Consider the following 17477-nt stretch of genomic DNA (forward strand, 5'->3'; position numbering starts at 1 on the left):
GAGAGAACAGTCTAATGACTAGGGTGGCTGGAGTCTTTGACAATATTAAGGGCTTTCCTCTGACAACCACCTGGTATAGAGGGGTGGCAGGAGGGTAACCTAGTGGTTAGAGCGTTGGACTAGTAACTGGAAGGTTGCAAGTTCAAATCCCCGAGCTGACAAGGTACAAATCTGTCTTTCTGCCCCTGAACAAGGCAGTTAACCCACTGTTCTTGTTCCTAGGCCGTCATTGAAAATAAGAATTTGTTCTTTAACTGACTTGCCTCGTTAAATAAAGGTAAATAGAGGTCCTGGATGGCAGGAAGCTTGGTCAATGATGAGAAACCTTACCTTCCGATGAGGAAGAAGGTGAGTGATCAACAAGAACAAGAAAAAGTTAAACTAACAGTAGAATTTGTCTGGGGACCAACCAGGTCAGCCTGCGCTAAGGTAATTAACCACCTGTTGTAATACATATATAAGGTAATTAACCACTTGTTGTAATACATATATAAGGTAATTAACCACTTATTGTAATACATATATAAGGTAATGAACCACCTGTTGTAATACATTTAATACATATATAAGGTAATTAACCACCTGTTGTAATACATTTAATACATATATAAGGTAATTAACCACCTGTTGTAATACATTTAATACATATATAAGGTAATTAACCACCTGTTGTAATACATTTAATACATATATAAGGTAATTAACCACCTGTTGTAATACATATATAAGGTAATTAACAGCCTGTTGTAATACATATATAAGGTAATTAAGATGTTCTGAAAGAGCTGCAAAACCTGGACCCGTACAAATCAGCTGGGCTTGACAATCTGGACCCCTATTTCTGAAACTTTCCGCCGCCATTGTCGCAACCCCTATCACCAGCCTGTTCAACCTCTCTTTCATATCGTCTGAGATCCCCAAGGATTGAAAGCTGCCGCAGTCATCCCCCTCTTCAAAGGGGAGACACCCTGGACCCAAACTGTTACAGACCTATATCCATCCTGCCCTGCCTATCTAAGGTCTTCGAAAGCCAAGTCAACAAACAGGTCACTGACCATCTCGAATCCCACCGTACCTTCTCTGCTGTGCAATCTGGTTTCCGAGCCGGTCACGGGTGCACCTCAGCAACACTCAAGGTACTAAACGATATCATAACCGCCATCGATAAAAGACAGTACTGTGCAGCCGTCTTCATTGACCTTGCCAAGGCTTTCGACTCTGTCAATCACCATATTCTTATCGGCAGACTCAGTAGCCTCGGTTTTTTGGATGACTGCCTTGCCTGGTTCACCAATTACTTTGCAGACAGAGTTCAGTGTGTCAAATCGGAGGGCATGCTGTCCGGTCCTCTGGCAGTCTCTATGGGGGTGCCACAGGGTTCAATTCTCGGGCCGACTCTTTTCTCTGTATATATCAATGATGTTGCTCTTGCTGCGGGTGATTCCCTGATCCACCTCTACGCAGACGACACCATTCTATATACTTTCGGCCTGTCATTGGACACTGTGCTATCTAACCTCCAAACAAGCTTCAATGCCATACAACACTCCTTCCGTGGCCTCCAACTGCTCTTAAACGCTAGTAAAACCAAATGCATGCTTTTCAACCGATCGCTGCCTGCACCCGCATGCCCGACTAGCATCACCACCCTGGATGGTTCCGACCTTGAATATGTGGACATCTATAAGTACCTAGGTGTCTGGCTAGACTGCAAACTCTCCTTCCAGACTCATATCAAACATCTCCAATCGAAAATCAAATCAAGAGTCGGCTTTCTATTCCGCAACAAAGCCTCCTTCACTCACGCCGCCAAGCTTACCCTAGTAAAACTGACTATCCTTCCGATCCTCGACTTCGGCGATGTCATCTACAAAATGGCTTCCAACACTCTACTCAGCAAACTGGATGCAGTCTATCACAGTGCCATCCGTTTTGTCACTAAAGCACCTTATACCACCCACCACTGCGACCTGTATGCTCTAGTCGGCTGGCCCTCATTACATATTCGTCGCCAGACCCACTGGCTCCAGGTCATCTACAAATCCATGCTAGGTAAAGCTCCGCCTTATCTCAGTACACTGGTCACGATGGCAACACCCATCCGTAGCACGCGCTCCAGCAGGTGTCTCTCACTGATCATCCCTAAAGCCAACACCTCATTTGGCCGCCTTTCGTTCAAGTACTCTGCTGCCTGTGACTGGAACGAATTGCAAAAATCGCTGAAGTTGGAGACTTTTATCTCCCTCACCAACTTCAAACATCAGCTATCTGAGCAGCTAACCGATCGCTGCTGCTGTACATAGTCTATTGGTAAATAGCCCACCCATTTTCACCTACCTCATCCCCATACTGTTTTTATTTATTTACTTGCTCTTTTGCACACCAATATCTCTACCTGTACATGACCATCTGATCATTTATCACTCCAGTGTTAATCTGCAAAATTGTAATTATTCGCCTACCTCCTCATGCCTTTTGCACACATTGTATATAGACTCCCCCTTTGTTTTCTACTGTGTTATTGACTTGTTAATTGTTTATTCCATGTGTAACTCTGTGTTGTCTGCTCAAACTGCTATGCTTTATCTTGGCCAGGTCGCAGTTGCAAATGAGAACTTGTTCTCAACTGGCCTACCTGGTTAAATAAAGGTGAAATAAAAAATAAAAATAAAAACCACTTGTTGTAATACATATATAAGGTAATTAACCACTTGTTGTAATACATATATAAGGTAATTAACAGCCTGTTGTAATACATATGGTAATTAACCACCTGTTGTAATACATATATAAGGTAATTAACCACTTGTTGTAATACATATATAAGGTAATTAACCACCTGTTGTAATACATATATAAGGTAATTAACCACCTGTTGTAATACATATATAAGGTAATTAACCACCTGTTGTAATACATATATAAGGTAATTAACCACCTGTTGTAATACATATATAAGGTAATTAACAGCCTGTTGTAATACATATATAAGGTAATTAAGATGTTCTGAAAGAGCTGCAAAACCTGGACCCGTACAAATCAGCTGGGCTTGACAATCTGGACCCCCTATTTCTGAAACTTTCCGCCGCCATTGTCGCAACCCCTATCACCAGCCTGTTCAACCTCTTTTTCATATCGTCTGAGATCCCCAAGGATTGGAAAGCTGCCGCAGTCATCCCTCTCTTCAAAGGGGAGACACCCTGGACCCAAACTGTTACAGACCTATATCCATCCTGCCCTGCCTATCTAAGGTCTTCGAAAGCCAAGTCAACAAACAGGTCACTGACCATCTCGAATCCCACCGTACCTTCTCTGCTGTGCAATCTGGTTTCGAGCCGGTCACGGGTGCACCTCAGCAACACTCAAGGTACTAAACGATATCATAACCGCCATCGATAAAAGACAGTACTGTGCAGCCGTCTTCATTGACCTTGCCAAGGCTTTCGACTCTGTCAATCACCATATTCTTATCGGCAGACTCAGTAGCCTCGGTTTTCGGATGACTGCCTTGCCTGGTTCACCAATTACTTTGCAGACAGAGTTCAGTGTGTCAAATCGGAGGGCATGCTGTCCGGTCCTCTGGCAGTCTCTATGGGGGTGCCACAGGGTTCAATTCTCGGGCCGACTCTTTTCTCTGTATATATCAATGATGTTGCTCTTGCTGCGGGTGATTCCCTGATCCACCTCTACGCAGACGACACCATTCTATATACTTTCGGCCTGTCATTGGACACTGTGCTATCTAACCTCCAAACAAGCTTCAATGCCATACAACACTCCTTCCGTGGCCTCCAACTGCTCTTAAACGCTAGTAAAACCAAATGCATGCTTTTCAACCGATCGCTGCCTGCACCCGCATGCCCGACTAGCATCACCACCCTGGATGGTTCCGACCTTGAATATGTGGACATCTATAAGTACCTAGGTGTCTGGCTAGACTGCAAACTCTCCTTCCAGACTCATATCAAACATCTCCAATCGAAAATCAAATCAAGAGTCGGCTTTCTATTCCGCAACAAAGCCTCCTTCACTCACGCCGCCAAGCTTACCCTAGTAAAACTGACTATCCTTCCGATCCTCGACTTCGGCGATGTCATCTACAAAATGGCTTCCAACACTCTACTCAGCAAACTGGATGCAGTCTATCACAGTGCCATCCGTTTTGTCACTAAAGCACCTTATACCACCCACCACTGCGACCTGTATGCTCTAGTCGGCTGGCCCTCATTACATATTCATCGCCAGACCCACTGGCTCCAGGTCATCTACAAATCCATGCTAGGTAAAGCTCCGCCTTATCTCAGTTCACTGGTCACGATGGCAACACCCATCCGTAGCACGCGCTCCAGCAGGTGTCTCTCACTGATCATCCCTAAAGCCAACACCTCATTTGGCCGCCTTTTGTTCAAGTACTCTGCTGCCTGTGACTGGAACGAATTGCAAAAATCGCTGAAGTTGGAGACTTTTATCTCCCTCACCAACTTCAAACATCAGCTATCTGAGCAGCTAACCGATCGCTGCTGCTGTACATAGTCTATTGGTAAATAGCCCACCCATTTTCACCTACCTCATCCCCATACTGTTTTTATTTATTTACTTGCTCTTTTGCACACCAATATCTCTACCTGTACATGACCATCTGATCATTTATCACTCCAGTGTTAATCTGCAAAATTGTAATTATTCGCCTACCTCCTCATGCCTTTTGCACACATTGTATATAGACTCCCCCTTTGTTTTCTACTGTGTTATTGACTTGTTAATTGTTTATTCCATGTGTAACTCTGTGTTGTCTGCTCAAACTGCTATGCTTTATCTTGGCCAGGTCGCAGTTGCAAATGAGAACTTGTTCTCAACTGGCCTACCTGGTTAAATAAAGGTGAAATAAAAAATAAAAATAAAAACCACTTGTTGTAATACATATATAAGGTAATTAACCACTTGTTGTAATACATATATAAGGTAATTAACCACCTGTTGTAATACATATATAAGGTAATTAACCACTTGTTGTAATACATATATAAGGTAATTAACCACCTGTTGTAATACATATATAAGGTAATTAACCACCTGTTGGAATACATATATAAGGTAATGAACCACCTGTTGTAATACATTTAATACATATATAAGGTAATTAACCACCTGTTGTAATACATATATAAGGTAATTAACCACCTGTTGTAATACATATATAAGGTAATTAACCACCTGTTGTAATACATATATAAGGTAATTAACAGCCTGTTGTAATACATATATATAAGGTAATTAACAGCCTGCTGTAATACATATATCAGGTAATGAACCACTTGTTGTAATACATATATAAGGTAATTAACCACCTGTTGTAATACATATATAAGGTAATTAACCACCTGTTGTAATACATATATAAGGTAATTAACCACCTGTTGTAATACATATATAAGGTAATTAACCACCTGTTGGAATACATATATAAGGTAATTAACCACCTGTTGTAATACATATATAAGGTAATTAACAGCCTGTTGTAATACATATATAAGGTAATTAACAGCCTGTTGTAATACATATATAAAATTAACAGCCTGTTGTAATACATATATAAGGTAATTAACCACTTGTTGTAATACATATATCAGGTAATTAACAGCCTGTTGTAATACATATATAAGGTAATTAACCACCTGTTGGAATACATATATAAGGTAATTAATAGTAGTAGGTGTTTGATGATGTTTGATGTTATAGATTAAGGACAAAAAATAAACTGTAATAACGTGTACAACTGTGTGAACTTGTAAACATTGAATAAAAAGTAGAAACTAGACCCAAAACCCTAGAGGAGAGAACGCCTCTGACACTCCCGATCTAGGGGAACAAGTCTAGTTTCTACACTAAAGACAATATGATCGTTTGGACACTACCAACTAGTTGTTGGTAGTGTGCTGCTCGAGACAAGAACATCTACAATGTGAAGCTCTACTCCTTTCTAGTATTCTACCTGTAGTTGATAACGCTGATGCTTTAGCATCATCCCTTGAAATCACTTGGGGGCAGACAGAATAGTTTTTATTTAAAGAACCTCAAGCTGCTTGTTATCAGTGTGCACCTAAATAAAGTCCTTACATTGAAGGTATTGATCAAAACGGTCACAGGCGAACACTATGGCTAGGCATTCCTTTTCAATTCAGGGTCTGGCTTCTGGCCTTCAGGTGTCAAAAGATGTCCCGTGTATGAAAGTACTTGTGAGCCTGAGCTTAACTTTAGTCTTTACTCAACTTTAGATGAATCTCCCTTTGCTCTTTGTAAGAGCTGAGTCAGGTTGTGGTCATGGTCCTGCCGCTGCTTCTTCCATTGTTGCACCACAGCAGTGATGTCATCAGCAGTGATGCTTATTCCTGGCAGTCCCTGAAGTGATGCTTATTCCTGGCAGTCCCTGAAGTGACGCTTATTCCTGGCAGTCCCTGAAGTGATGCTTATTCCTGGCAGTCCCTGAAGTGACGCTTATTCCTGGCAGTCCCTGAAGTGATGCTTATTCCTGGCAGTCCCTGAAGTGACGCTTATTCCTGGCAGTCCCTGAAGTGATGCTTATTCCTGGCAGTCCCTGAAGTGATGCTTATTCCTGGCAGTCCCTGAAGTGACGCTTATTCCTGGCAGTCCCTGAAGTGATGCTTATTCCTGGCAGTCCCTGAAGTGACGCTTATTCCTGGCAGTCCCTGAAGTGATGCAGTCCCTTGACTCCTGGCAGTCCCCGATGTGATGCTTATTCCTGGCAGTCCCTGAAGTGACGCTTATTCCTGCCAGTCCCTGAAGTGACGCCTATTCCTGGCAGTTCCTGAAGTGCATCATGTTCCCTTCACTGATATTCCTCTGCAGCTGGTTTCACTCCACAAAGGTGACCTTGCCCACCAGTATCTGTTCCTCCATTGAATCAACAGCCTTTGTTATTTTTTTTTTTCCTTCAGTGGAATGGGGATTCGGCGGAGGGGGAAGCTGTTTTACTGGTCTAACAGCTCACCTGGCAGAGCCCCATTTCTTCAAAAACATCCTCAAACTGTTTCAGTATTGCCCCTGAGGTGTTCGAGTCTGACGGGACCGTGTGTTATTTCTTTAGTGCTGACGTGATGAATGAGATGTTGGTGGTTGAGCTGTTGTTGCAACTTGAGCTTTTCACACGTTTTTGCTGAAAAGGAGTGGCTCTTGCAGGATTTTCCCCACTTGGAACTTTAGCACATATGTTTCCTAATCATGATTGGCTGGCTTGTAGTTCACACTCCCCCTATTGATGTAATAACCAAGACATTGTACAGCCTTCGCCTTGCCTTGCTTGGTTGAGGCATTGTATCTCCTCCCTGCATTACTTGCGTAAAGTCTCCCTAGCTGAGTATATTGACAGTTGAACCACTGTCTAACTGGCATTTGATAGTGCTGCTTGGATCATAATCGCAGTTATCACATGTCAGTGGGGTCAGCTTTAAGTTTGTAAACCAGTTATCTTTGCCACTTTGAACAGAATTAACCTCTGTCATGTATAGCCATGTCCCCTTCTCCATCATCGTTGTGATCACTGCCTGTATCCTGTTCTAGTCCCCTTCTCCATCATCGTTGTGATCACTGCCTGTATCCTGTTCCAGTCCCCTTCTCCATCATCGTTGTGATCACTGCCTGTATCCTGTTCTAGTCCCCTTCTCCATCATCGTTGTGATCACTGCCTGTATCCTGTTCCAGTCCCCTTCTCCATCATCGTTGTGATCACTGCCTGTATCCTGTTCCAGTCCGCTTCTCCATCATCGTTGTGATCACTGCATGTATCCTGTTCCAGTCCCCTTCTCCATCATCGTTGTGATCACTGCATGTATCCTGTTCCAGTCCCCTTCTCCATCATCGTTGTGATCACTGCATGTATTGTTGATTTTTTTCCCACAGAATTGGCATATAAGCCCATATGCTGGACATTTGGCTCTTGTGTTGATCCACAGTACATGTAACCTTCTTCAGTGTTTTTTCCACCTTAGATTATTTTCAGATGAATTATGTTTCCATTTTCTATCGACATGGTGTCTGTCTTTGTTCTGAGTGGCATAATTGACAGATTATGCCTGTTCAGGGACAGTGTTCGTCTTGTTTAATTGTATCTGCGTCTGTTCATCTTTACAGACTATCACAAGTCTGTCTCTGATTATTTCATCTTTCATTAATCCGAAACCACATGAATCCGACAATTGACCAGACTCTGGGAGAGGCGACTCCGGGATGCTGGCCTTCTAGGCAGAGTTCCTCTGTCCAGTGTCTGTGATCTTTTGCACATCCTAATCTTTTCTTTTTATTGGCCAGTCTGAGATGTGGCTTTTTCTTTGTAATCTTCACTGACCACAATGTGAATAGATGGTGTTTGTGATGTATCATTGCTCATCAGACATTTTCCATCACCAACATATTCTAAATCATCTAAACATATTCCAAATCATCTAAACATATTCTAAATAATCTAAACATAATCTAAACATATTCTAAATAATCTAAACATATTCTAAATAATCTAAACATAATCTAAACATATTCTAAATAATCTAAACATATTCTAAATAATCTAAACATAATCTAAACATATTCTAAATAATATAAACATAATCTAAACATATTCTAAATAATCTAAACATATTCTAAATAATCTAAACATATTCTAAATAATCTAAACATATTCTAAATAATATAAACATATTCTAAATAATATAAACATAATCTAAACATATTCTAAATAATCTAAACATATTCTAAATAATCTAAACATATTCTAAATAATCTAAACATAATCTAAACATATTCTAAATAATCTAAACATATTCTAAATAATCTAAACATATTCTAAATAATCTAAACATATTCTAAATAATATAAACATATTCTAAATAATCTAAACATATTCTAAATAGTCTAAACATATTCTAAATAATCAGATGTCTGCAGCATCAGGGGATATCATTGTGTTCATACGTGCAATAGATCTTCAATGATCTATACAAAATCTGGTTTAATAATATAGACATTACATATGTGTAATTTGACATCTACGGTGATAGATCACGACTCCCGTGTAATGTTTTACCTGACATGACATAATCTGTTGTAAACAGACATCAATCACAGACAACTTCTAACTTAGTCTTAATTAACATAATGAAATCCCACTGCCACTGGAGAACACACCCCTACCTAATTACCAACCCCACCAAATCAATTCTTCACAAACCTCATGTTTACATCCATGGGTGAAACCACGTGGATTAAAAACTAAATGGAAATTCCACTAATTTAAAAAAGTTTAAATGTGTTTTTGTTCGAGCAAACGTTGCGGACGTATTCAGAGTCAGACGCATTGCGGAGAAGAAACTAACGTCCGTGGGCGTGGTGTAGAGTTTGGCCAGTAGCATGGAGTTTGGGTAGCCAGCCAAATGGTGACGATGGCACAGTAAAATACTGATACACACCTTTCTGGAGAGACGATGTTCTGTTCTCTGCTCCTGAATATACAGGTACACACCTTTCTGGAGAGACGATGTTCTGTTCTCTGCTCCTGAATATACAGATACACACATTTCTGGAGAGACGATGTTCTGTTCTCTGCTCCTGAATATACAGATACACACCTTTCTGGAGAGATGAGGTTCTGTTCTCTGCTCTTGAATATACAGATACACACCTTTCTGGAGAGACGATGTTCTGTTCTCTGCTCTTGAATATACAGATACACACCTTTCTGGAGAGACGATGTTCTGTTCTCTGCTCCTGAATATATAGATACACACCTTTCTGGAGAGATGATGTTCTGTTCTCTGCTCCTGAATATGGATTTACTCAGACTGTGTGAATAGAAAGACCTGGTACAATGATTAATGACAACCAGCTATACAGAATACACATCCTGTATCTATTGTAACTATTATCTTATATATGGCTGTACAGGATACAGAATTCACATCCTGTATCTATTGTAACTATTATCTTATATATGGCTGTACAGGATACAGAATACACATCCTGTATCTATTGTAACTATTATCTTATATATGGCTGTACAGGATACAGAATTCACATCCTGTATCTATTGTAACTATTATCTTATATATGGCTGTACAGTATACATAATACACATACGGTATCTATTGTAACTAGTATCTACAGCAGCTACATAGACTATTAGACTGTTAAATAACCATCACTAGCCAGATACCACCTGGTTACTTAACCCTGCACCTTAGAGGCTGCTGCCTTATATACATAGACATGGAATCACTGGCCACTTTAATAATGGAACACTAGTCACTTGAATAATGTTTACATTCTGCATTATTCATCTCATATGTATATACTGTATTCTATTCCACTGTATTTTCGTCAATGACACTCCAACAATGCTAATCATAATATCCACATATTTCTTAATTCCATTTTTTTCCCTTTAGATGTGTGTGTATTGTTGTGAATTGTTAGATATTACTGCACTGTTGGAGCTTTGAACACAAGCATTTCGCAACACCCGCAATAACGTCTGCTGAATAGTATGTGATAATAAAATTTGATTTGTTATTAGTGATGGTCACCGATATGGAAACTCGATGTCAGCCACATTTTTTCAAGCTGATACAAAAGAATAATAAAGGAGAGAATCACACACGGGGGAAGTGGCAGTAGAGGGAGCAAAACATTGTAAAGGAGAGAATCACACACGGGGGAAGGGGCAGTAGAGGGAGCAAAACATTGTAAAGGAGAGAATCACACACGGAGGGGTAGGGGCAGTAGATCACACACGGGGGAGCAAGCAAAACATTGTAAAGGAGAGAATCACACACGTGCAGAAGGTTCATGCAGAAGGTTCATTTGTTTTGCCACCAGCAAAAAAGCCAATCGGTTGGGAATAACATTGCAACTGTGTGCATTTTTTCACTTTCAGTTCACTTCCATAGCTTTGTGAAGTCCATACAACTGTGAATTTTCTGGCCGTCTAACTTTTTCCCAAATTTCTATAAATCTGTTTTTTTGCTTTGTCATTATGAGGTATTGTTTGTAGATTGATGAGGGGGGGATGTAATCCATATTAGAATGAGTTTATGTGACGGTAAACAGAGAATCTACTTTCTTGGGGCCCTGCATATCGACTGGATTTCATCAAGCTGTCGTATGCAATTCATGCACAATTGTCTCAAGGCTTCAACATCCTTTTTTAACCCGTCTCCTCCCCTTCATCTACACTGATTGTAGTGGATTTAGCAAGTGACATCAATAAGGGATCTGAACTTTCACCTGGATTCACCTGTCAGTTTATGTCATGGAAAGACATGGTGTCCTTAATGTTTTGTTCACTCAGAGTGTAAACACAACATGTAAAGTGTTGGTTCTGTGTTTCATGAGCTGAAAAAAAAATACAGGAAATGATCCACAAAAAGCTTATTTCTTTCAAATGTCTTTACATCCCTGTTGGTGAGGATTTCTCATTTGCCAAGATATTCCATTCACCTGATAGGTGTGGCATATCAAGAAGCTGATTAAAGAACGTGATCATTACACAGGTGCACCTTCTGCTGGGGACAAAAAGACCACCCTAAAAGGCCACCCTAAAATGTGCAGTTTTGTCACACAACACAATACCACAGATGTCTCAAGTTTTGAGGAAGTGTGCTATTTACATGCTGAGTGCAGGAATGTCAACCAGAGCAGTTGCCAGATAATTTATTGTGAATTTTTCTACCATAAGCCACCTCCAACGTCCTTTTAGAGAATCTGGCAGAACAGGTTCCAGCCTTGGTGTGAGATGAATTCGGAAGAACTGGTACTGACTAAGCAGGCGGTGTAACTTCTGATACACACATTTATTTTGTTGAAGTATTCTAGTTTGTTTTACAATTTTTGACAATGTGAAAACAACCCAATGGAAAAAATACATTGTAACAAATAACCCTGATTCAACTATAGCAAACAATCTGAGAATTTTCTAGCAGCCTAACTTTTTTCCAAATTTCTTATTGGGTATCTTTTGTATGAGTTTGAAACAGAGACTTAGATAGATATTGCATAACTGTACTGGCCCCGTTAAGGTGTCTGTGAGATCACAGGCAGTGCCATTGAGGCCATCTCCATTCTGAAGTAGTACATTTTGTTCCTCTTCTACTTCTATGAGTTGGTAGACAAACTACAAAGGGTGCACACTGCCCCCTGGAGGGAGTTGTCTGAACAGGTATGAAGACAAGGATGGTGATTACTGCCCCCTGGAGGGTGTTGTCTGAACAGGTATAAAGACAAGGATGGTGATACTGCCCCCTGGAGGGAGTTGTCTGAACAGGTATAAAGACAAGGATGGTGGTTTACTGCCCCCTGGAGAGAGTTGTCTGAACATAAAGACAAGGTTGTGTGCCCCCAGGGAGTTGTCTGAACAGGTATAAAGACAAGGATGGTGATTTACACGCTCTCAACGCCTGTGTGGTGCACCGACACAATCTCATGAGTCTGATCGCTCCACGTTGTAGCCCATCCCACCTCAAAATAATCGACTTTGTTTGAGTTCCAGGCTTGTCGCGATGAATCGCTTACTCAGGGAGGGAGGAGATATTTCTAACAACGGATCAAATTGTTGAAATTAGTCACATTTACAGAATGTAAACGCTACAGCAAGGCATTGGTGGGAAAAATGGAGGAAAAAATGAAAACTACTTTTTCCACATAGCATTAGAACTACAAAGCTGACGCTGGCTAGCTAGCTTATTTTCATTGAAATAGCATGGCTGGTTAGCTAGCTAGCAATAGTCTTCTGTCTACCATCTAACTAATGGTTGTTTCGTTGTGGAACAGAATAGTTATTTTTACTTGTAATTTGGTTGAGACTAACATCAGTTTAGAAAATCATTGTTTACTTTGTGTATATTTGTTGTGTAATTGGTTGGCTTTGCTAGTTAGGAAGCTGAGATACATTTGCTCAAGTTGGCTATCTTAGCAATTAGCTAATGTTTTAGTAGAACAGGCTAGCTCCCTGCAGATTCTAGACAATGGAGAATGGGGAATAAGATCTTAAAGTTATTCTGCAATCCCCATTGGATAACTTTCTGAAGAACCCTTTTGGTTACAAGTAGAACCATTTTGGGTTCCATGTAGAACCCTTTCCACAGAGTGTTCTACATGGAACCCAAAATGGTTCTACCTCGAACTAAAAAAGGGTTCTACCATGGGGACAACTGAAGAACCCTTTTGGAACCCTTCTTTCTAAGAGTGGGTCTAGGTGTTGTTCTGAGGGAACGTCCATATTACAGCCACATCATGATGATCATGTATTCAAGCATCTGAAGAGGAGGACAAAGGCCTGCTTTGAATGAGCAAGCTAGAACAATACCAACTATCAGATAAACATGTTCGGGAAAAGCAGGGAGAGAGCAAGCTAGTAGTAGTAACATTATTTGAAACCTCACATGCTCATAATCTGTATCTGTGTTGTATTTAAGCAATATGGAAGCTCAGGGGCTTGTTGTGTATGAACAATGTACCAAGGCTAAGGGCTGTTCCTAGCACCACACAACATGGAGTGCCTGGATACAGCTCTTAGCAGGGTATATTGGCCATATACCACAAACCCCCAAGGATACCTTATTGCTATTAAAAACAACAACAGTAAACAATGAATATTGACTCATACCCGTGGTATACGGTCTGATATAGCATGGCTTGCTATCTGTCTCATGTTGTAACTATAATCAACATGAACAAGCCTGAATTCTGTTGAATCGCCAACCGGTCTAAATTGTTATGAGGAAGATGTTTCTGTTCAGAATGACATGTTTATGACTGTTCACAGGAATCTCCAAATGCTAAGTTGAATGACGGATGAAGAAGGGGGAGGAAAACAGACAGTTTCTGTCTACCACACCTTCACCAAGTCATACAATGTTAACTCCATGAACAACTGTTACATCAGAAAAAAATACAGAAATATTTTAGTTTATTCTGTTTCTAATGTGTTTTTATGCTGGATGTGAGTAAGTTATAGTCTATAGTATAATGCATTGTTTTGAAACATTGAATAAATATGTATTCAGTCAAAACTCAATTATTAATTTATGTTTTAAAAGGTTGACTGAAATTAGAAATTAGTTTTTTAATAGTTTGTTGCTTCTGTCTAGTGATGAAATGGGCTACATTGGAGGAGGAAGGGAGAATTAATGAGAAATCAGAACTTGGACAATGTCAAAAAAATGATTAGGTAAATGTACAGCCTATCAATGACAATAGAAACCCTAAGATTACAGTCGATTACATCAGATATTTATTTACATATTATCTACTGGACAGAGGGCTAGCCAGCTATTCTCAACAGGATTGGATTACCAACTTGAGCGGTGACGTCTCAGTTCGCAGCACATTGTCACATGGACATAGTTATACACTGAACAAACATATAACTGCATCATGTAAAAGGGGCGGCAGGGTAGCCTAGTGGTTAGAGTGGAGGGGCGGCAGGGTAGCCTAGTGGTTAGAGTGGAGGGGCGGCAGGGTAGCCTAGTGGTTAGAGTGGAGGGGCGGCAGGGTAGCCTAGTGGTTAGAGTGGAGGGGCGGCAGGGTAGCCTAGTGGTTAGAGTGGAGGGGCGGCAGGGTAGCCTAGTGGTTAGAGTGGAGGGGCGGCAGGGTAGCCTAGTGGTTAGAGTGGGGGGGCAGGGTAGCAGTGGTTAGCCTAGCCTAGTGGTTAGAGTGGAGGGGCGGCAGGGTAGCCTAGTGGTTAGAGTGGGGGGCGGCAGGGTAGCCTAGTGGTTAGAGTGGAGGGGCGGCAGGGTAGCCTAGTGGTTAGAGTGGAGGGGCGGCAGGGTAGCCTAGTGGTTAGAGTGGAGGGGCGGCAGGGTAGCCTAGTGGTTAGAGTGGGGTGGCGGCAGGGTAGCCTAGTGGTTAGAGTGGAGGGGCGGCAGGGTAGCCTAGTGGTTAGAGTGGAGGGGCGGCAGGGTAGCCTAGTGGTTAGAGTGGAGGGGCGGCAGGGTAGCCTAGTGGTTAGAGTGGAGGGGCGGCAGGGTAGCCTAGTGGTTAGAGTGGAGGGGCGGCAAGGTAGCCTAGTGGTTAGAGTGGAGGAGTGCGGCAGGGTAGCCTAGTGGTTAGAGTGGAGGGGCGGCAGGGTAGCCTAGTGGCTAGAGTGGGAGTGGTTAGAGTGGAGGGCGGCAGGGTAGCCTAGTGGTTAGAGTGGAGGGGCGGCAGGGTAGCCTAGTGGTTAGAGTGGAGGGGCGGCAGGGTAGCCTAGTGGTTAGAGTGGAGGGCGGCAGGGTAGCCTAGTGGCTGGAGTGTAGAGGCGGCAGGGTAGCCTAGTGGTTAGAGTGGAGGGGCGGCAGGGTAGCCTAGTGGTTAGAGTGGAGGGGCGGCAGGGTAGCCTAGTGGTTAGAGTGGAGGGGCGGCAGGGTAGCCTAGTGGTTAGAGTGGCGGGGTGGCAGGGTAGCCTCGTGGTTAGAGTGGAGGGGCGGCAGGGTAGCCTAGTGGTTAGAGCGTTGGACTAGTAACCGGTAGGTTGCAAGTTCAAAACCCCCGAACTGACAAGGTACAAATCTGTCGTTCTTCCCCTGAACAGGCAGTTAACCCACTGTTCCTAGGCCGTCATTGAAAATAAGAATCTGTTCTTAACTAATAGTTCAATAGAGAAAATGTAAAATAAAGTGTTGTTCTCGTGTTTTATGACTTGAAATAAAAGATGGCCGACATTTTCCATGTGCACAAAAAAGCTTTAATCTCTCAAATGTTGCACCCTGGTCCTTCCTCCGCTACCTCCTCAACAGTTAATACATTCCTTTTTTAGAAAACATTTTCATTCAGCCTTTGTGGTTTGGAAAGTATAGTGACTTGTATTGCTTTAATTTATTTATCAAACAAAGTAGGTATTTTTTCTCAAAACAACCCCATCTATTGGATGGGAAGTGTCATCATTTTTTTTCTCACATGGACTTAGTGCATGATACTTCAGACACTGAAAAATGATGGATAGCTAATTAAAATAAGAAAATATATCTTTATGAATTATGGAACCTTTACGTGCTTTTTCTCCACGCATAATTATTATTTTTTAAATCACAAAATGTGGCGTTAGCTACCAAATAAGTTGTTTTCTGCAATTATCCAAAAACAACTCTGAAAACGCCATTCCTTACCCAACAGGCTGAACAGGTGTAATGAACACTGAACAGGTGTAATGAACAGTGAACAGGTGTAATGAACAGGTGTAATGAACACTGAACAGGTGTAATGAACAGGTGTAATGAACACTGAACAGGTGTAATGAAGACTGAACAGGTGTAATTAACACTGAACAGGTGTAATGAACACTGAACAGGTGTAATGAACACTGAACAGGTGTAATTAACACTGAACAGGTGTAATGAACACTGAACAGGTGTAATGAACACTGAACAGGTGTAATGAACACTGAACAGGTGTAATGAACACTGAACAGGTGTAATGAACACTGAACAGGTGTAATTAACACTGAACAGGTGTAATGAACACTGAACAGGTGTAATGAACACTGAACAGGTGTAATGAACAGGTGTAATGAACACTGAACAGGTGTAATGAACACTGAACAGGTGTAATGAACAGGTGTATTGAACACTGAACAGGTGTAATGAACACTGAACAGGTGTAATGAAGACTGAACAGGTGTAATGAACACTGAACAGGTGTAATGAACACTGAACAGGTGTAATGAACACTGAAAAGGTGTAATTAACACTGAACAGGTGTAATGAACACTGAACAGGTGAACACTGAACAGGTGTAATGAACACTGAACAGGTGTAATGAACACTGAACACTGAACAGGTGTAATGAACACTGAACAGGTGTAATGAACACTGAACAGGTGTAATGAACAGGTGTATTGAACACTGAACAGGTGTAATTAACACTGAACAGGTGTAATGAACACTGAACAGGTGTAATGAACACTGAACAGGTGTAATGGTGTAATTAACACTGAACAGGTGTAATGAACACTGAACAGGTGTAATGAACACTGAACAGGTGTAATGAACACTGAACAGGTGTAATGAACACTGAACAGGTGTATTGAACACTGAACAGGTGTAATGAACACTGAATGAACACTGAACAGGTGTAATGAACACTGAACAGGTGTAATGAACACTGAACAGGTGTATTGAACACTGAACAGGTGTAATGAACACTGAACAGGTGTAATGAACACTGAACAGGTGTAATGAACACTGAACAGGTGTAATGAACACTGAACAGGTGTAATTAACACTGAACAGGTGTAATGAACACTGAACAGGTGTAATGAACACTGAACAGGTGTAATGAACACTGAACAGGTGTAATGAACACTGAACAGGTGTAATGAACACTGAACAGGTGTAATGAACACTGAACAGGTGTAATGAACACTGAACAGGTGTAATGAACACTGAACAGGTGTAATGAACACTGAACAGGTGTAATGAACACTGAACAGGTGTAAT

The sequence above is a fragment of the Oncorhynchus tshawytscha genome, unplaced genomic scaffold (genome assembly GCF_018296145.1).
Source record: "Oncorhynchus tshawytscha isolate Ot180627B unplaced genomic scaffold, Otsh_v2.0 Un_contig_14354_pilon_pilon, whole genome shotgun sequence".
Lineage (NCBI taxonomy): Eukaryota > Metazoa > Chordata > Actinopteri > Salmoniformes > Salmonidae > Oncorhynchus > Oncorhynchus tshawytscha.